The sequence below is a fragment of the Balaenoptera borealis genome, assembly GCF_965194805.1.
Source record: "Balaenoptera borealis genome assembly, contig: HAP1_SCAFFOLD_486, whole genome shotgun sequence".
NCBI classification, from domain to species: Eukaryota; Metazoa; Chordata; class Mammalia; order Artiodactyla; family Balaenopteridae; genus Balaenoptera; species Balaenoptera borealis.
In genome coordinates, this window is record NW_028123711.1 from 339,138 (window position 1) to 360,576 (window position 21,439).

The 21,439-nt window shown below is 45.5% G+C and overlaps 1 long non-coding RNA gene across 1 annotated transcript in view; it reads right to left on the bottom strand.

Annotated features, from left to right (window-relative positions):
* Positions 1-12,668: 12,668 nt before the first annotated feature.
* The window catches only part of LOC309621477, a 34,120-nt gene continuing 25,349 nt past the window's right edge, over positions 12,669-21,439 (bottom strand). Inside the window, exon 4 of the long non-coding RNA XR_014240041.1 lies at positions 12,669-12,834. This is a non-coding gene — a long non-coding RNA (uncharacterized lncRNA). The remainder of the gene's footprint in view (positions 12,835-21,439) is intronic.

Below are 21,439 nucleotides of genomic sequence, written 5' to 3' on the forward strand. Positions count from 1 at the left end.
AGCATCTCACTTACCAGGGACTGACTTCTCCCTTGATTCCTCTGTAGTGATGGAGACTTCCCCGCTGATGAAAAATTCCCTGGGATTGCAACCTCCAAGCCAGACAGCTTTCCTATGGAATGACAGAGAACTTGTCAAGGTGAAACACCAGTCTGCGGGAGAAAGGGAAGAAGAGAATGATGGAAATCGTTTCTGGGAAACTATTTTTACATTATGTGTTGTTTGTTCCCGGTAAATAAACTGAAATCTTCTTAACAGTACAACAAAATCTAAACCACTAAAGCCAACAATACAGGAGTATAACGTTCGACAAAAATTTCTTTGGCTGCGCAGCATGTGGGATCTTAGCTCCCCAACCAGGGATTGAACCCACGCCTGCTGCATTGGAAGCGCAGAGTCTTCACCACGGGACCACCGGGGAAGTCCCAGGACTATCACTTTTAAAGGAGAAGGTACAAACCCCTCGGTTCTATGAACTGGAGATTTTTAGTAAGAAGTCAATATATTTGTTGTTAGGCACATTTTATGTTAGGCTGTCTCCCTGCACAGGATGCAGGCGCCTTGAGAATGGAAGTCATATCCCTCTATAGTACGTCCCTCTTCTTTCTGCTTTGCAGTTTGCTGCTCCACTTGTTCAACCCCACCTAGTAATAACCTATACTTCCCTTGTTCCTGTTTTCCCATCTGGAAAACAGACAAAAGGCAACCAAACAACGCAAAGGTCTCAACAAATAAGGGATATCCAAAACCAGAGATGGCCAGAACTTCTGTACCCCTGATGAAATAGTCCTCATACAAAACCTGATAATCAAATTCCTTAATGCTAGGAATCACAGTGAAAAATAGTATCTGAACTGACTTCTGTCAGATGAGTGAGAACTAAGGTTAATTCAGTGTATCTGAAGCATAGAAAGTGAGGGCAAAAGTGGCACAAGATGGGGCTAGAGAAGCAGAGAGGATTCTAGACCACGCAGAGTCTTAAAGGCCAACAGTGTGTTTTCTATTCTCAAAACAATGTTTGTGAGCGATGTTTATGAGCAACGTTCCAACTTGCTTTGAAGGTCTCTTGTGTGAAGAGTGGATTGGAAGGAAACAAGATATATGGACACTAGTTAGGACCTAATCGCAACAGACAGGCAAGTTCAGTATTAGGAAGTTGAGGAAGAGCTGGCTGACAGATTCCAAAGAAATTCAGGAGATGAACTGAAGCGGGCTTAATGGGGTAGGAGATGGAGGAAAGGAAGGTCTTAGGGAATTCAAGGGTTTACTGCACACATGAGCAAAGTCTCAAAATTAATCATTTGAACGTACAGAGGCGGATCTCCCAAATGACACCGGTTAGGAAGCAACGGTACGCCCTTTAGAATTCCTAGAGACAACACAAATCAACTGTTTCGATGGAAAATTCGGCGGGACTCTTGATTTCCATGGGAATACAGAGAAAAGAGACACTGATCTGGCTTGCAGGTATATTTAGGAAGTTGTTAGCCGGACATCACCTACTAGTATCATGTAAGTAGGCCGTCCGAAGTAGGAAGCTTAGGGGAAAAACCTGGAGGAAAACTTAAAAGCTTAAGCCACACCTCTACACTACACCACCTTTCACAATTTCTTCTCAGATAAGCATCATCCCCATCAGTGAAGAAACTCGTACCTCATAATAGGAAAAACAGGCCTAAAGATTCAATGTGTGTCTTGGGAGGTCCCATCTATGCGATATCTTCCTGGGACCAGAAAAGGCCCCAGGAAGATCCATCTCTGCACCCCTGAAAGCTTACCACCAAGGAAAATGACTAGGTCCATAGATTTCCTCCCTCAAACCAGCTTACCTCACACATAGATCATTAGCAACTCCGCCCTTACTCACATTATCACAGTCACAAGAGTGGTTAGGGAGAAAAGCACTAACCAGGGGAACTAAAACAGAGGCAATCCAGGCCAAGCTGGGCTGGTGGCAGATATCTGCTCCTTACGCTCGGGTGCATAATGCGACTCACCACAGTGCCTTTTTCACAGACCCTTTTGAACGTTTCTCCACAGAATCCAACAGCTCAAGTTAGTTCATGACGCTTCAAGGTCAACAATCGTCAAGAGAAAAACATGCAATATGTCTTACAATGTTGGATTCCTTACAAACAGGACAAGGAGATAACCATGTAGACAAAACCAGAGCATTTGAAAACATCTGTATTCTACAAACACACCAGTGAATGCTATAAATAAGGTACTATGACATAAAACAAAATGAAAACTAGATGTGAGACTGTTCTCTTCAGTGTACAGACTTCATGGCAGTTGCTGCACACTATCTAGCTACTTAGATCTTTAACTCTCTGTTCTGTTAATACCAAATGAGGCCCAAGTGTGTCAACCTGTTTCCCACAGAAACCAAAAAGTCTACATGCATCTCTTTTCTCCTGTGCCCTTTCACCTTACCTGCTCCCAATTCTCCACCAACGTCCTCCTCTTTCTCTAATTATTCTCCTCTTCATTTTGCTTGGCCTTGCCCCCAAGCATGCAAGACAGAGAGTCCTAGAGGTCCAAGATTCTAGAGTGGCTGTTTGCAAGGCGGAGGAGATTACAGTAACTGCCACACTGTATATACTTCTGTGCAAAGAAAAAGGGACAGTGTTCAGAATGTCTCTCACATATAACAAGAGCTGGAGATGGCAGGATACCTGTGTGGCCCAAGGAACTAGAGCTAGCAAATTATGGGCCAAACAATTGCAACCAAAGGCTGGAAGAGGAAAGGTCTGCAACCAGCTCTGTCTCCTAGCTCTCTGGTATTTGCTGCCAACGGGCAGAGTCTATTTCGTGAAGCATCAAGCACTGAAAAGAAGACTCCTGCTGCTGGAAGGTGACAGGAAGTAACGTCCAATGCAAGATCAAGGCTTGTCCTCGAAGCAATGCCCATAATGGAAGAGAAAAAAAAAAGAGAAAGCGGAAGTGAAATGTTAAGTCGCAAGTCCAACCTGGCCCCCAGCCTAGCCCAGCCCAAGGAAGGTAGGAGTCAAGGAGAAGAAACTAAAAGAGAAGAGCCTTGGACCACAACATTCTCCACAAGGTACACTCAAGAAACTTCACCCTACTCTTGAACCAAGTTACAAAGAGAGCTTCTTAATCCCTACTTTGGCTCCTTAAAAGCTGCTATCAGTTCACTCATTAGACACATATGATTTCAGAACAACTGTAATAGTTCAAACTAGATGGCTCTTTCCTTCCTAAGGATTATTAATTAAAGAAGATCTATATAGCTCTAAGTATATGATACATAAAATAGAATACTCTGTAGAATATAAGTAACTCTTAGTTCAGTGTATTAATGAACGTCTGTAAGAAATGTGGCAATGATTTCCCTAATGGAAGAGCCTGGGGGAGGTAAATCTGTCTTCTAGGATTTCCTCCCCAGAGCTCAGAAACTCAGGTGTTGTTTTAGCTCTCCTACACTCTCTTCACCCAAGCCCGCCTTCCTGTTGGGGATCGGACCTCCCTATTGGCTCTCTCATACCTTTCAACTGCCTGCTTTGTGACATCACTCTCCTACCAAACCTACTACCACTTGGTAGAGTCTTGGGGTTTCCGTGGAGCTGTTTGGACCAGTAACCAGTGACCTCTGTACTGGACACGTGCGCCGTTCAGCTGCAGCCACTCGGACATCCTCTAGTGTTGTCTCCTCATCCCTGGTACCTGCAGTGGATGCTTCCTCTTCTCTGACCATGTCAGGTAAGAAAAGAAACTTTGGAAAGTTTTGCGTTCGATTCTTTTGCCCCTAAATTGAGTAGGAGATTCAAAATAGCATGGAATAATGAGGGAAAGTATTGAACTACAAGTCTGGAGACCTAATTTCACTTTTGACTTTGACGTTTACTATCTGTGTGACTTTGGACAAATCACTGGCTGTCTCACAAAGCCTGTTGCTTTCCTTAACTGTTACGTTAGGATACCACGTTGGGTTGATCACTCTGATCCCCTTCTTTTCCAGTATTGAGCCTTAAAGGGTACCCATGTAGAAAACGAAATCAGACACTTCTCAAGAGTGTTTCAACAGAAACATAGAAAAGCCAGGGGACATAGAAAACTAGCAATATATACCAAGATGTTTCATCTCTAATGGTCTCCCTCCACTAGGATTTCGACTAGTTGAAAAGAGAGAATAGGGAGAGAGGATGGAGAGTACTGGGCTCTACAGGGAGGCACAGAGTCGAGCGTAAGGAAGTTTAGGATGGTTTTCATTAGCACAGGCCAACAGGCACCAAGAGATGGGAGAAAATGTAAGAATGAAGAGGGAAAGCATAGAGGAGCTCTCAAGAAAAACGGAGTTTGCAATGGAATGCTGATGGGAACCAAAGATTTTCAATTAAAGCAGAAACAGCACAGAGGGAAACCTGCTCAGAGCAGGGCAAAACCAAGTTGATGGTAGCAAACCCTTACATTAACAGACTAAGAAGGAAAGTAAGGCCAGAACAGGGGATCACCAGGAAAGGCAGCTTATCAGAAAAGTCATACTCCGTTTTCTTTCTTTTATTGCCTCTCTGAATACAGTTGGCCACTTGACAGTTTTGAATATAAACATTTTAGAAATACGTTTTAGAAATGATGCCTCCTATAAACAAGCAACCACAGTGGTTATCTAGGGGGCTGCTTTTCAGTGTTTTATTCTTTCTAATTTTTAAACTAGGTAGACATTTCACCAATTCAACATTTTAAGTGATATCTTCTAAATTGAATCAGAAGGACTATTTTCCTTGGTGTGATATGTAGGTTCTAAGGCAAGGCTGCTTTTCATTTTTACAATTATTTCCTTCCTAACACAGAGAGCACATTGATCAACAGCCATCGTTCGCTTGTAGATCTTAGCTACCGAAGAAGAAGAAGAAGAAGAAGAAGAAAAAGTCAAGCCCCACATCTCTAATTCCCCCCACTTAGGGAATTCCCTGGCGGTCCAGTGCTTAGGACTCGGTGCTTTCACGGCCAGGGCCACGCGGCGCGGCCAAAGAAACAAAACAAACAAACATCCACATTTATCGAAAACCATATTGTGGAGTCCTGTGGATTTTCTTACATTTGAAAATCTTTTTTAATTGGATTCTAGGCATGATGGTTTTTTGAGGTTTTGGGATGCCATCTTCTTGGATGCTGAAGATGATTCTAATCTAAGTTCTAGGATAAATCCAAAAACCTTCCTGATACATTTTAAGCTTCCTTTCTGCTTATTATATAAGCTATATTCATTGAAATATATATTTCTCCTAGGCTTAATACCTCTTACTTGCTGGGTAAAAATATGAAGGAGCACAATAATGAAACTCTTTTACACTTATTATTTTGCTGTCTGCTTCGTACCGGTTTTCATTGAAATACTTGTCTATATGTGTTGTGGCTACCTATACATGCACATTTATTGCATTCTGTTGCTTGTTATGCATTTTTTACTGACATACCTTCTCTGTCTGTATGCATTGGCTAGGAATTCATTCACCTCTATCACCTCCATCGTGTCTTCTGGTTAATAGTATTCACTAAAATAGAGTGGGCAAAATTCACTTTCATAATATTGCATGGATGGTACAGAATGCCATTTGTTAGTAAATTCATTAGGCTTCGATACTTGCCACATACCCCAGTTTTCATTAATATCTATGGATTTCTTTTTCGTTAACGTAATATGCTTGTCATGATTTTTCTTTGTCTTTCTAGAACTTATTGTATCTTCCTCCATATAAATCATACGCAATAGATCAGCTTATTCATCTATTAATTATTACTGCTATTATTATTGGTGGTGGTGTTATAACCACTTTACAGGTGAGGAATCTGAAGTAATCAGATAACTCTTCCCTTTCCAAAAGCACTTAAGAAATCCACTTTCGGGTAATCATTTTGAGGTAGGATGAGAAACCAGGCTTGAAGAGGGCAAAAATGACTCTTTCAATTCACCAGTTGGACTGAGCTGTACGTCACCTCTAGGTAATAGCGTGGGAACTGCACAAGCAAAGGGAGACACTGAAGACGACAATGGTAACAGCCGTACTGTTTTCTAATGGACAAAAAAAATGCCTATATTATAAGTTCTATTTCTCCTGCTTTCTGGCAGTATCATGCTCAGAGTGGAGTCCTGGCAAGGAAGTCAGGATACTTAGGTTCTGAAACCTGGTAATGATACTAACATAATGAGAGAACTTGAACAAGTCAACCCGACCTCTCTGAGCCTCAGTTTCCTTACTCACGAAATGAGACTGAGAACATCGAAGTTCTCTAAGGGCCTCCTAGTTCTAAAATGCTTCCAGTCTAGGAAATAGCATAGAAGTCAATACGAGTGCAGGCCGAAGGGAAAGACAGGGCAGGGAGAAGGTTGCTTCCAGCCTAGAGAACAATCTCTGAACCACACCACTTGGCTCTTCTGCCCGTCTGTGCCCAAGATGGGAGCACAGGCAGTGAATAGAGAAGAGTGGAAAACTGCTCAGTCCTTACAGCCATCATTAACTGTCTGATTTTGGGTTTCTCAGGAAGTAGTGATAGTAGAGGTGTCCTGATAGCAAGAACCTTCAGATGATGCCGTTCCTCAAACGTAGTGAGAATTTCTCAACCTCCCTGAGTTTTTCATGACCCTCTTGTTCTTACAGAAAATTTCCAACATCCATCTCTACTTGGAACTCTAAATTCTCTGCAGCATTCTCCTCCTGTGGTGAGCAATGCAACTTCCCTAACACGAAGTGTCTGCAACTTCTCCAGAGTCTCTGCCCCTGCCGTCAGTTCGGCATCGGCTACTGGTACCCCTTTCCAGACACTCATGGGTAGTGCCTACCTTTACCAACATTCTAGCACGACTATGTTATCTGGAGTTACTGACCACAGCCAGATCTCCACTTCAGCTGCTTCCTATCCAGGTGTTCTTGAGTGGGACATCACAGCAAGCACTGAAAAGAATTCTTCTTCACTCGGAGACTTTACTCTGGCACTCACTGACCGCCACACAGCTGCCTCCTCCATGTTTCTGGCAGCCCAGTATGATAAAACTTCAGACGCCAAGAACATGGTCCCTCTACATCCATCGCTTTCTGCCAGCCTTGCTCAGGGAACACCATCTCAGATTCCAAATCAGGGGCAGAGCCGCCTGTCACTTCCCTGCCAGGACGGAAGCCAGGTATATTACTATAACCAAGGCACACTGGGGTCTTTACTGTATGGAGAACTTGGCTCCTGCCCGCAATCCTACGGCTCGGCGTCATACACAGGAAGTCGGGCCTCTGGGCAACCAGAAATGGGAATGGGACTGAAGGAGATTCAGCCCACAAATATCCGACCACCAGCTTCCACCTCTGCAGTCTGCCACCCTGTGTCTGCTCAACGCATCACAGAAACAAGTTTTCAAGGTGAGTATAACAAACGCCAGAGAAAGTTGAAGAATGAGGTCGGCATTCAAAAATGGGGTCAAATCGACAGCTGGGAAGGGGTGTAGAGGCAGGTAGAATTTAGATCCTGAGCCTTTAATAACCACTACCTTCGCTCAGTGCCCTCTGTTTTTAGACTCTCTATGAGAACACCTAGGGCTTCCCTGGTGGCGCCGTGGTTAAGAATCCGCCTGCCAATGCAATGCGGGGGACACGGGTTCGAGCCCTGGTCTGCGAAGATCCCACATGCCGTGCAGCAACTAAGCGCATGTGCCACAACGACGGAGCCTGCATTCTAGAGCCCGTGAGCCTCAACTACCGAAGCCCACGTGCCTACAGCCCATGCTCCGCAACAAGAGAAGCCACCGCGATGAGAAGCCCGCACACCGCAACCGAGAGTAGCCCCCGCTAGCCGCCAACTAGAGAAAGCCCGTGCACAGCAATGAGAGACCCAGTGCAGCCAAAAAAATAAATACGTAGAATAAATAAGTTCAAACAGTAAATAAATACATAAACATAAATTACAAAAAAAAGAACACCTAATGCAGGTGGGAAGGTGGGAGGGCCACTGTAGAGGTCATCTATGCTACATGTACAAGAACCCCGAGAGCACACCAATCGGTACCACACTTTTCACTGCTGTAGCCGATCGTTCCCCCTGTACTGCCACACTGTAGCACTCCCTTCCCTCATCTACTGCTATAGTCTCTTCGGAAGGTGTTTCAGAACTCTTGTTATGTGAGTGCCAGTTGAACTGTCCTCACTTCCTTCATTTATACCAGGATTGAAGACCTTGTGGTCCGAGATCCTGTCCAGAGAGCAAGCAGGCTAAGACTCTGTCTTTGTTGATGTATTTCATCAGCAAGGGCTCTACCCCCTCTCCTAGTTCATGGTGTGACGTGTTCTTGGCCTCTCGGGAAAGTGGGGAGAATGGAAAGGACCCTATATGAGAATGCTAGGCTTTGTAAAACATTTCAGGTTTTTAAAAATAAGACTCATTTTGTATTGGACTTATAACAGTCCTATGAAATACAAAGCGAGCCGAGAATCAGCGACAGGAAAGGCTCACCAGTAAGAATTACAACAGTCACCGCTTACCTCGTAGCATAGGGCACTGTCCATGATCCTTAAGAAGAGTTAGTAGAAATGCCTTGCCCATCTTGCCCCTGAACCCCTTGAAAGGTACACGACTGCTGTGTTGGTGTTTAGGGGGAGCATCTCACTTACCAGGGACTGACTTCTCCCTTGATCCCTTTGTAGGGATGGAGACCTCCCCCCTGGTGATGAAAAATTCCCTGGGATTGCAACCTCCAAGCCAGACGTTTTGTGTGACACAAAGTCAAGAACTCCCCAAGTCCTGCAGTAGCAGAAACAGCCACATACTTGAGAGTAACCCACCATCTGAACTTGGGGACATTTCAGTGACAGCTCCAGTCCAGAGTGCCAGGCGTCTCCTGGCCCTGCCTCCAGCTCCAAGCCAGGGACAAATAGAGAGTAAGCACGTGGATGATATCAAAACCAAGCTTTCAAAGCCTCTGGATGCCTACCAGATCCCAACAGAGAACCAAGATCCTCCACTACTCCCTTTAGGAATCCCTGATATTCACCAGCCGCTGGCCTGCACCGATCCCCTCAGCCAAGAGGAGCAGCCTGGTTCTGAAAATGCTGATCTGGGAGAGAACAGCCGGAGTCGTCAGGACCTAGGGACACTTGAAAATGGGATTGAACCTAGCAGTGGTCTTGCAGACATTACTACACTGGCGGAGGATATTCACCTTCCCCAGCTCTTTAATCCTTTGAAAGATCTTGATCAATCCCAAGGTCCCAACGTGATCAAAGCTAAAGACACCAGAGCCATTAAGGTGAATCAGGTGCAGGAAAAGCCAAGTGTCATAAAGGTTCCCTCTGATCAACCCAGGAAGAACAAACAGAAAGCCTCTGAGCCTATCAGTGGCGCTCCCAAGGCCAAAATCCAGCCAAAGAATCCAGAGTGCCCGTTAGGGGGAGAAGTGGTTATATGCCACGCTGCAGTCAGTGACAGGGCTCCTGTGAACACGGCCAAGCACTCTCAAGGCAAACCTCAGAAAGCTGCATCCAGAAAGATCAGCAAAACTAAGAGCCACGGGCAGGAAAAGACCAAAAGGACCAGAGGGAGAAACAAGGCTGAGGAGAACAAGCAGTCAGGGAACAAAGTCAAGGCAGAAGAGAAGCCAGCAATCCCCCACACGAAGCGAAAGGAACACCAAACTGAGCTTCTCCAACAGAGCTTTCAAAAGCCTCGAACCTCCCTTGGCGTGCGCATGCTGGAGTCTGTGAAGGTTCTTCATGCGCTGGGGAAGAAGAATGAGACGAAAACTGGGCTCTCTTCCTGTCGGCTCTTGGGAAAGTCAAGCAACCCCAAAGACCCCCAGCCACCCCCAGCTATCCAGCCATGGCGGCATACCCCACGTGAGGGGAAGGGTCCTGAGAAAACGCAAGTCCAAGCCCAGAAACCAGACAGCAGTGCTGAAACAGAGTGTCCGTCTCCAGCCCAGTATGAGCGGCCTCCTCCTGGGAAGGTCAAGTTGATACCTCTGCCTTTTTCTGCCTGGGACAAGCCTCAAGCTCGACCCGCTCCTCGGAGGCCACAGTCTCTGGCCTCACATCGGCCTGCTGGGGCTTACCGTGCCCAGCCTGGTTCTACTGACTCAGCTCAACCTGCTGCAGCCAATTCATCCCAGCCAGCTCCTGCCTCTTTGCCAGGCCCCGCCAAACCAGCTCAGCCAACTGTGACCAACCCAACCCAACCGGCTTGGACCAACCATACCCAGCCTCGTGTCCCTCAGTCTGCTGCTCCTAGGCCTGCACCCTCCAAAACTTCATCTGGCGCTCCTCTCCAGCGGGAGCCTGTTCCCCCTGCTGTGAATAAGCGCCAGTCCCCACCCAAGCTCCAAACCCAATTTCTACTCCAAGACTTCAGCAAGCAACGAGTTCCATGGAGGGAACCCAACGTGCCTGAGCCAGTCATGTCAAAGCCCATCGAACAAGAGCAGAGGCCAGAGCGAGAGGCCATGAAGAGGCGGGCTCAACAACAACGGGAGAATGCTGCCAGATACACCTCTTCGGGCAAGCTGCAATTTTTCACCGAGAGGGAAAACGAAATGGAAATTGCCGACTACTACGGATACGTCAAGTGAGAGCTGCTAGGATTCTTGGTGCCACCTTGGCTACCAGCTGTTCTTCCATACACAGGTAAGACAGGTATAGAACTGAATAAGTAAATGGAATACAATTAATAGACGAGTAACAAACCTTTCGAATTTTCAGATGCTGCTAACTGGGGCGTGAGAAAGGAAGGACTGAAAGTTGGATGGGAGAATGAAGGAAAGGGGTAAAAACTGAGCAAAGAGGAAGGAACTTGGCCCAGGGCTAGGAAGGCCAAAAGAGACGTATGGATTTAGGAAAGGAAGCAGGAGCGAGGATGAAATGGCAGAAGTAAAAAGCAGGGTCAGAGGTCTGGGTTGAAAGAACACAATTGGAGTAGAGTTGAAGGTGACAGAAGATGAGTCTAGGTTTACTAGGAGAAATAGAAAAAGTCTCTCGGGGACGCTGGCCTTAAGTCTCACAACCACCAGATAGGTATTTCAGAAAACAAGAGGTTCAGGACACATCTCTGAAAGGTCTGAGTTGCCTTATTCAGGTGTGACTGTAGTGGGGGAATAGGGAAATCTACCAGAGAAGTGGCTAGGGCTCAGAGTTATCCTAGGGGCAGCTGACGACAGGGGCAGAGCCAAGGGAACTGCTGGATCAGGAGGCCCACGAACAAAGCAGGGGCATAGCCGCCTGTCACTTCCCTGCCAGGAAGGAAGCCAGGTATATTACTATAACCAAGGCACACTGGGGTCTTTACTGTATGGAGAACTTGGCTCCTGCCCGCAATCCTACGGCTCGGCGTCACACACAGGAAGTAGGGCCTCTGGGCAACCAGAAATGGGAATGGGACTGAAGGAGATTCAGCCCACAAATATCCGACCACCAGCTTCCACCTCTGCAGTCTGCCACCCTGTGTCTGCTCAACGCATCACAGAAACAAGTTTTCAAGGTGAGTATACAGACGGCAGAGAAAAGTTGAACAATGAGGTCAGCATTCAAAAATGGGGTCAAATCGACAGCTGGGAAGGGGTGTAGAGACAGGTAGAATTTAGATCCTGAGCCTTTAATAACCACTACCTTCTCTCAGTGCTCTCTGTTTTTAGACTCTATATGAGAACACCTAGGGCTTCCCTGGTGGCGCCTGCCAATGCAGGGGACACGGGTTCGAGCCCTGGTCTGCGAAGATCCCACATGCCGTGCAGCAACTAAGCGCATGTGCCACGACGACGGAGCCTGCATTCTAGAGCCCGTGAGCCTCAACTACCGAAGCCCACGTGCCTACAGCCCATGCTCCGCAACAAGAGAAGCCACCGCGATGAGATGCCCGCACACCGCAACCGAGAGTAGCCCCCGCTAGCCGCCAACTAGAGAAAGCCCGTGCACAGCAATGAGAGACCCAGTGCAGCCAAAAACATAAATACGTAGAATAAATAAGTTCAAACAGTAAATAAATACATAAACATAAATTACAAAAAAAAAGAACACCTAATGCAGGTGGGAAGGTGCGAGGGCCACCGTAGAGGTCATCTATGCTACATGTACAAGAATCCCGAGAGCACACCAATCGGTACCACACTTTTCACTGCTGTAGCCGATCGTTCCCCCTGTACTGCCACACTGTAGCACTCCCTTCCCTCATCTACTGCTATAGTCTCTTCGGAAGGTGTTTCAGAACTCTTGTTATGAGAGTGCCAGTTGAACTGTCCTCACTTCCTTCATTTATACCAGGATTGAAGACCTTGTGGTCCGAGATCCTGTCCAGAGAGCAAGCAGGCTAAGGCTCTGTCTTTGTTGATGTATTTCATCAGAAAGGGCTCTACCCCCTCTCCTAGTTCATGGTGTGACGTGTTCTTGGCCTCTCGGGAAAGTGGGGAGAATGGAAAGGACCCTATATGAGAATGCTAGGCTCTGTAAAACATTTCAGGTTTTTAAAAATAAGACTCATTTTGTATTGGACTGACAACAGTCCTATGAAATACAAAGAAAGCCGAGAATCAGTGACAGGAAAGGATCACCAGTAAGAACTACAGCAGTCACCGCTTACCTCGTAGCATAGGGCACTGTCCGTGATCCTTAAGAAGAGTTAGTAGAAATGCCTTGCCCATCTTGCCCCTGAACCCCTTGAAAGGTACACGACTGCTGTGTTGGTGTTTAGGGGGAGCATCTCACTTACCAGGGACTGACTTCTCCCTTGATTCCTCTGTAGTGATGGAGACTTCCCCGCTGATGAAAAATTCCCTGGGATTGCAACCTCCAATCCAGACAGCTTTCCTGTGGAATGACAGAGAACTTGTCAAGGTGAAACACCAGTCTGCGGGAGAAAGGGAGGAAGAGAATGATGGAAATCGTTTCTGGGAAACTATTTTTACATTATGTGTTGTTTATTCCCGGTAAATAAACTGAAATCTTCTTAACAGTACAACAAAATCTAAACCACTAAAGCCAACAATACAGGAGTATAACGTTCGAAAAAAATTTCTTTGGCTGCGCAGCATGTGGGATCTTAGCTCCCCAACCAGGGATTGAACCCACGCCTGCTGCATTGGAAGCGCAGAGTCTTCACCACGGGACCACCGGGGAAGTCCCAGGACTATCACTTTTAAAGGAGAAGGTACAAACCCCTCGGTTCTATGAACTGGAGATTTTTAGTAAGAAGTCAATATATTTGTTGTTAGGCACATTTTATGTTAGGCTGTCTCCCTGCACAGGATGCAGGCGCCTTGAGAATGGAAGTCATATCCCTCTATAGTACGTCCCTCTTCTTTCTGCTTTGCAGTTTGCTGCTCCACTTGTTCAACCCCACCTAGTAATAACCTATACTTCCCTTGTTCCTGTTTTCCCATCTGGAAAACAGACAAAAGGCAACCAAACAACGCAAAGGTCTCAACAAATAAGGGATATCCAAAACCAGAGATGGCCAGAACTTCTGTACCCCTGATGAAATAGTCCTCATACAAAACCTGATAATCAAATTCCTTAATGCTAGGAATCACAGTGAAAAATAGTATCTGAACTGACTTCTGTCAGATGAGTGAGAACTAAGGTTAATTCAGTGTATCTGAAGCATAGAAAGTGAGGGCAAAAGTGGCACAAGATGGGGCTAGAGAAGCAGAGAGGATTCTAGACCACGCAGAGTCTTAAAGGCCAACAGTGTGTTTTCTATTCTCAAAACAATGCTTGTGAGCGATGTTTATGAGCAACGTTCCAACTTGCTTTGAAGGTTTCTTGTGTGAAGAGTGGATTGGAAGGAAACAAGATATATGGACACTAGTTAGGACCTAATCGCAACAGACAGGCAAGTTCAGTATTAGGAAGTTGAGGAAGAGCTGGCTGACAGATTCCAAAGAAATTCAGGAGATGAACTGAAGCGGGCTTAATGGGGTAGGAGATGGAGGAAAGGAAGGTCTTAGGGAATTCAAGGGTTTACTGCACACATGAGCAAAGTCTCAAAATTAATCATTTGAACGTACAGAGGCGGATCTCCCAAATGACACCGGTTAGGAAGCAACGGTACGCCCTTTAGAATTCCTAGAGACAACACAAATCAACTGTTTCGATGGAAAATTCGGCGGGACTCTTGATTTCCATGGGAATACAGAGAAAAGAGACACTGATCTGGCTTGCAGGTATATTTAGGAAGTTGTTAGCCGGACATCACCTACTAGTATCATGTAAGTAGGCCGTCCGAAGTAGGAAGCTTAGGGGAAAAACCTGGAGGAAAACTTAAAAGCTTAAGCCACACCTCTACACTACACCACCTTGCACAATTTCTTCTCAGATAAGCATCATCCCCATCAGTGAAGAAACTCGTACCTCATAATAGGAAAAACAGGCCTAAAGATTCAATGTGTGTCTTGGGAGGTCCCATCTATGCGATATCTTCCTGGGACCAGAAAAGGCCCCAGGAAGATCCATCTCTGCACCCCTGAAAGCTTACCACCAAGGAAAATGACTAGGTCCATAGATTTCCTCCCTCAAACCAGCTTACCTCACACATAGATCATTAGCAACTCCGCCCTTACTCACATTATCACAGTCACAAGAGTGGTTAGGGAGAAAAGCACTAACCAGGGGAACTAAAACAGAGGCAATCCAGGCCAAGCTGGGCTGGTGGCAGATATCTGCTCCTTACGCTCGGGTGCATAATGCGACTCACCACAGTGCCTTTTTCACAGACCCTTTTGAACGTTTCTCCACAGAATCCAACAGCTCAAGTTAGTTCATGACGCTTCAAGGTCAACAATCGTCAAGAGAAAAACATGCAATATGTCTTACAATGTTGGATTCCTTACAAACAGGACAAGGAGATAACCATGTAGACAAAACCAGAGCATTTGAAAACATCTGTATTCTACAAACACACCAGTGAATGCTATAAATAAGGTACTATGACATAAAACAAAATGAAAACTAGATGTGAGACTGTTCTCTTCAGTGTACAGACTTCATGGCAGTTGCTGCACACTATCTAGCTACTTAGATCTTTAACTCTCTGTTCTGTTAATACCAAATGAGGCCCAAGTGTGTCAACCTGTTTCCCACAGAAACCAAAAAGTCTACATGCATCTCTTTTCTCCTGTGCCCTTTCACCTTACCTGCTCCCAATTCTCCACCAACGTCCTCCTCTTTCTCTAATTATTCTCCTCTTCATTTTGCTTGGCCTTGCCCCCAAGCATGCAAGACAGAGAGTCCTAGAGGTCCAAGATTCTAGAGTGGCTGTTTGCAAGGCGGAGGAGATTACAGTAACTGCCACACTGTATATACTTCTGTGCAAAGAAAAAGGGACAGTGTTCAGAATGTCTCTCACATATAACAAGAGCTGGAGATGGCAGGATACCTGTGTGGCCCAAGGAACTAGAGCTAGCAAATTATGGGCCAAACAATTGCAACCAAAGGCTGGAAGAGGAAAGGTCTGCAACCAGCTCTGTCTCCTAGCTCTCTGGTATTTGCTGCCAACGGGCAGAGTCTATTTCGTGAAGCATCAAGCACTGAAAAGAAGACTCCTGCTGCTGGAAGTTGACAGGAAGTAACGTCCAATGCAAGATCAAGGCTTGTCCTCGAAGCAATGCCCATAATGGAAGAGAAAAAAAAAAGAGAAAGCGGAAGTGAAATGTTAAGTCGCAAGTCCAACCTGGCCCCCAGCCTAGCCCAGCCCAAGGAAGGTAGGAGTCAAGGAGAAGAAACTAAAAGAGAAGAGCCTTGGACCACAACATTCTCCACAAGGTACACTCAAGAAACTTCACCCTACTCTTGAACCAAGTTACAAAGAGAGCTTCTTAATCCCTACTTTGGCTCCTTAAAAGCTGCTATCAGTTCACTCATTAGACACATATGATTTCAGAACAACTGTAATAGTTCAAACTAGATGGCTCTTTCCTTCCTAAGGATTATTAATTAAAGAAGATCTATATAGCTCTAAGTATATGATACATAAAATAGAATACTCTGTAGAATATAAGTAACTCTTAGTTCAGTGTATTAATGAACGTCTGTAAGAAATGTGGCAATGATTTCCCTAATGGAAGAGCCTGGGGGAGGTAAATCTGTCTTCTAGGATTTCCTCCCCAGAGCTCAGAAACTCAGGTGTTGTTTTAGCTCTCCTACACTCTCTTCACCCAAGCCCGCCTTCCTGTTGGGGATCGGACCTCCCTATTGGCTCTCTCATACCTTTCAACTGCCTGCTTTGTGACATCACTCTCCTACCAAACCTACTACCACTTGGTAGAGTCTTGGGGTTTCCGTGGAGCTGTTTGGACCAGTAACCAGTGACCTCTGTACTGGACACGTGCGCCGTTCAGCTGCAGCCACTCGGACATCCTCTAGTGTTGTCTCCTCATCCCTGGTACCTGCAGTGGATGCTTCCTCTTCTCTGACCATGTCAGGTAAGAAAAGAAACTTTGGAAAGTTTTGCGTTCGATTCTTTTGCCCCTAAATTGAGTAGGAGATTCAAAATAGCATGGAATAATGAGGGAAAGTATTGAACTACACGTCTGGAGACCTAATTTCACTTTTGACTTTGACGTTTACTATCTGTGTGACTTTGGACAAATCACTGGCTGTCTCACAAAGCCTGTTGCTTTCCTTAACTGTTACGTTAGGATACCACGTTGGGTTGATCACTCTGATCCCCTTCTTTTCCAGTATTGAGCCTTAAAGGGTACCCATGTAGAAAACGAAATCAGACACTTCTCAAGAGTGTTTCAACAGAAACATAGAAAAGCCAGGGGACATAGAAAACTAGCAATATATACCAAGATGTTTCATCTCTAATGGTCTCCCTCCACTAGGATTTCGACTAGTTGAAAAGAGAGAATAGGGAGAGAGGATGGAGAGTACTGGGCTCTACAGGGAGGCACAGAGTCGAGCGTAAGGAAGTTTAGGATGGTTTTCATTAGCACAGGCCAACAGGCACCAAGAGATGGGAGAAAATGTAAGAATGAAGAGGGAAAGCATAGAGGAGCTCTCAAGAAAAACGGAGTTTGCAATGGAATGCTGATGGGAACCAAAGATTTTCAATTAAAGCAGAAACAGCACAGAGGGAAACCTGCTCAGAGCAGGGCAAAACCAAGTTGATGGTAGCAAACCCTTACATTAACAGACTAAGAAGGAAAGTAAGGCCAGAACAGGGGATCACCAGGAAAGGCAGCTTATCAGAAAAGTCATACTCCGTTTTCTTTCTTTTATTGCCTCTCTGAATACAGTTGGCCACTTGACAGTTTTGAATATAAACATTTTAGAAATACGTTTTAGAAATGATGCCTCCTATAAACAAGCAACCACAGTGGTTATCTAGGGGGCTGCTTTTCAGTGTTTTATTCTTTCTAATTTTTAAACTAGGTAGACATTTCACCAATTCAACATTTTAAGTGATATCTTCTAAATTGAATCAGAAGGACTATTTTCCTTGGTGTGATATGTAGGTTCTAAGGCAAGGCTGCTTTTCATTTTTACAGTTATTTCCTTCCTAACACAGAGAGCACATTGATCAACAGCCATCGTTCGCTTGTAGAGCTTAGCTACCGAAGAAGAAGAAGAAGAAGAAGAAAAAGTCAAGCCCCACATCTCTAATTCCCCCCACTTAGGGAATTCCCTGGCGGTCCAGTGCTTAGGACTCGGTGCTTTCACGGCCAGGGCCACGCGGCGCGGCCAAAGAAACAAAACAAACAAACATCCACGTTTATCGAAAACCATATTGTGGAGTCCTGTGGATTTTCTTACATTCGAAAATCTTTTTTAATTGGATTCTAGGCATGATGGTTTTTTGAGGTTTTGGGATGCCATCTTCTTGGATGCTGAAGATGATTCTAATCTAAGTTCTAGGATAAATCCAAAAACCTTCCTGATACATTTTAAGCTTCCTTTCTGCTTATTATATAAGCTATATTCATTGAAATATATATTTCTCCTAGGCTTAATACCTCTTACTTGCTGGGTAAAAATATGAAGGAGCACAATAATGAAACTCTTTTACACTTATTATTTTGCTGTCTGCTTCGTACCGGTTTTCATTGAAATACTTGTCTATATGTGTTGTGGCTACCTATACATGCACATTTATTGCATTCTGTTGCTTGTTATGCATTTTTTACTGACATACCTTCTCTGTCTGTATGCATTGGCTAGGAATTCATTCACCTCTATCACCTCCATCGTGTCTTCTGGTTAATAGTATTCACTAAAATAGAGTGGGCAAAATTCACTTTCATAATATTGCATGGATGGTACAGAATGCCATTTGTTAGTAAATTCATTAGGCTTCGATACTTGCCACATACCCCAGTTTTCATTAATATCTATGGATTTCTTTTTCGTTAACGTAATATGCTTGTCATGATTTTTCTTTGTCTTTCTAGAACTTATTGTATCTTCCTCCATATAAATCATACGCAACAGATCAGCTTATTCATCTATTAATTATTACTGCTATTATTATTGGTGGTGGTGTTATAACCACTTTACAGATGAGTAATCTGAAGTAATCAGATAACTCTTCCCTTTCCAAAAGCACTTAAGAAATCCACTTTCGGGTAATCATTTTGAGGTAGGATGAGAAACCAGGCTTGAAGAGGGCAAAAATGACTCTTTCAATTCACCAGTTGGACTGAGCTGTACGTCACCTCTAGGTAATAGCGTGGGAACTGCACAAGCAAAGGGAGACACCGAAGACGACAATGGTAACAGCCGTACTGTTTTCTAATGGACAAAAAAAATGCCTATATTATAAGTTCTATTTCTCCTGCTTTCTGGCAGTATCATGCTCAGAGTGGAGTCCTGGCAAGGAAGTCAGGATACTTAGGTTCTGAAACCTGGTAATGATACTAACATAATGAGAGAACTTGAACAAGTCAACCCGACCTCTCTGAGCCTCAGTTTCCTTACTCACGAAATGAGACTGAGAACATCGAAGTTCTCTAAGGGCCTCCTAGTTCTAAAATGCTTCCAGTCTAGGAAATAGCATAGAAGTCAATACGAGTGCAGGCTGAAGGGAAAGACAGGGCAGGGAGAAGGTTGCTTCCAGCCTAGAGAACAATCTCTGAACCACACCACTTGGCTCTTCTGCCCGTCTGTGCCCAAGATGGGAGCACAGGCAGTGAATAGAGAAGAGTGGAAAACTGCTCAGTCCTTACAGCCATCATTAACTGTCTGATTTTGGGTTTCTCAGGAAGTAGTGATAGTAGAGGTGTCCTGATAGCAAGAACCTTCAGATGATGCCGTTCCTCAAACGTAGTGAGAATTTCTCAACCTCCCTGAGTTTTTCATGACCCTCTTGTTCTTACAGAAAATTTCCAACATCCATCTCTACTTGGAACTCTAAATTCTCTGCAGCCTTCTCCTCCTGTGGTGAGCAATGCAACTTCCCTAACACGAAGTGTCTGCAACTTCTCCAGAGTCTCTGCCCCTGCCGTCAGTTCGGCATCGGCTACCGGTACCCCTTTCCAGACACTCATGGGTAGTGCCTACCTTTACCAACATTCTAGCACGACTATGTTATCTGGAGTTACTGACCACAGCCAGATCTCCACTTCAGCTGCTTCCTATCCAGGTGTTCTTGAGTGGGACATCACAGCAAGCACTGAAAAGAATTCTTCTTCACTCGGAGACTTTACTCTGGCACTCACTGACCGCCACACAGCTGCCTCCTCCATGTTTCTGGCAGCCCAGGATGATAAAACTTCAGACGCCAAGAACATGGTCCCTCTACATCCATCGCTTTCTGCCAGCCTTGCTCAGGGAACACCATCTCAGATTCCAAATCAGGGGCAGAGCCGCCTGTCACTTCCCTGCCAGGACGGAAGCCAGGTATATTACTATAACCAAGGCACACTGGGGTCTTTACTGTATGGAGAACTTGGCTCCTGCCCGCAATCCTACGGCTCGGCGTCATACACAGGAAGTCGGGCCTCTGGGCAACCAGAAATGGGAATGGGACTGAAGGAGATTCAGCCCACAAATATCCGACCACCAGCTTCCACCTCTGCAGTCTGCCACCCTGTGTCTGCTCAACGCATCACAGAAACAAGTTTTCAAGGTGAGTATAACAAACGCCAGAGAAAGTTGAAGAATGAGGTCGGCATTCAAAAATGGGGTCAAATCGACAGCTGGGAAGGGGTGTAGAGGCAGGTAGAATTTAGATCCTGAGCCTTTAATAACCACTACCTTCGCTCAGTGCCCTCTGTTTTTAGACTCTCTATGAGAACACCTAGGGCTTCCCTGGTGGCGCCGTGGTTAAGAATCCGCCTGCCAATGCAATGCGGGGGACACGGGTTCGAGCCCTGGTCTGCGAAGATCCCACATGCCGTGCAGCAACTAAGCGCATGTGCCACAACGACGGAGCCTGCATTCTAGAGCCCGTGAGCCTCAACTACCGAAGCCCACGTGCCTACAGCCCATGCTCCGCAACAAGAGAAGCCACCGCGATGAGAAGCCCGCACACCGCAGCCGAGAGTAGCCCCCGCTAGCCGCCAACTAGAGAAAGCCCGTGCACAGCAATGAGAGACCCAGTGCAGCCAAAAAAATAAATACGTAGAATAAATAAGTTCAAACAGTAAATAAATACATAAACATAAATTACAAAAAAAAGAACACCTAATGCAGGTGGGAAGGTGGGAGGGCCACTGTAGAGGTCATCTATGCTACATGTACAAGAACGCCGAGAGCACACCAATCGGTACCACACTTTTCACTGCTGTAGCCGATCGTTCCCCCTGTACTGCCACACTGTAGCACTCCCTTCCCTCATCTACTGCTATAGTCTCTTCGGAAGGTGTTTCAGAACTCTTCTTATGTGAGTGCCAGTTGAACTGTCCTCACTTCCTTCATTTATACCAGGATTGAAGACCTTGTGGTCCGAGATCCTGTCCAGAGAGCAAGCAGGCTAAGACTCTGTCTTTGTTGATGTATTTCATCAGCAAGGGCTCTACCCCCTCTCCTAGTTCATGGTGTGACGTGTTCTTGGCCTCTCGGGAAAGTGGGGAGAATGGAAAGGACCCTATATGAGAATGCTAGGCTTTGTAAAACATTTCAGGTTTTTAAAAATAAGACTCATTTTGTATTGGACTTATAACAGTCCTATGAAATACAAAGCGAGCCGAGAATCAGTGACAGGAAAGGCTCACCAGTAAGAATTACAACAGTCACCGCTTACCTCGTAGCATAGGGCACTGTCCATGATCCTTAAGAAGAGTTAGTAGAAATGCCTTGCCCATCTTGCCCCTGAACCCCTTGAAAGGTACATGACTGCTGTGTTGGTGTTTAGGGGGAGCATCTCACTTACCAGGGACTGACTTCTCCCTTGATCCCTTTGTAGGGATGGAGACCTCCCCCCTGGTGATGAAAAATTCCCTGGGATTGCAACCTCCAAGCCAGACGTTTTGTGTGACACAAAGTCAAGAACTCCCCGAGTCCTGCAGTAGCAG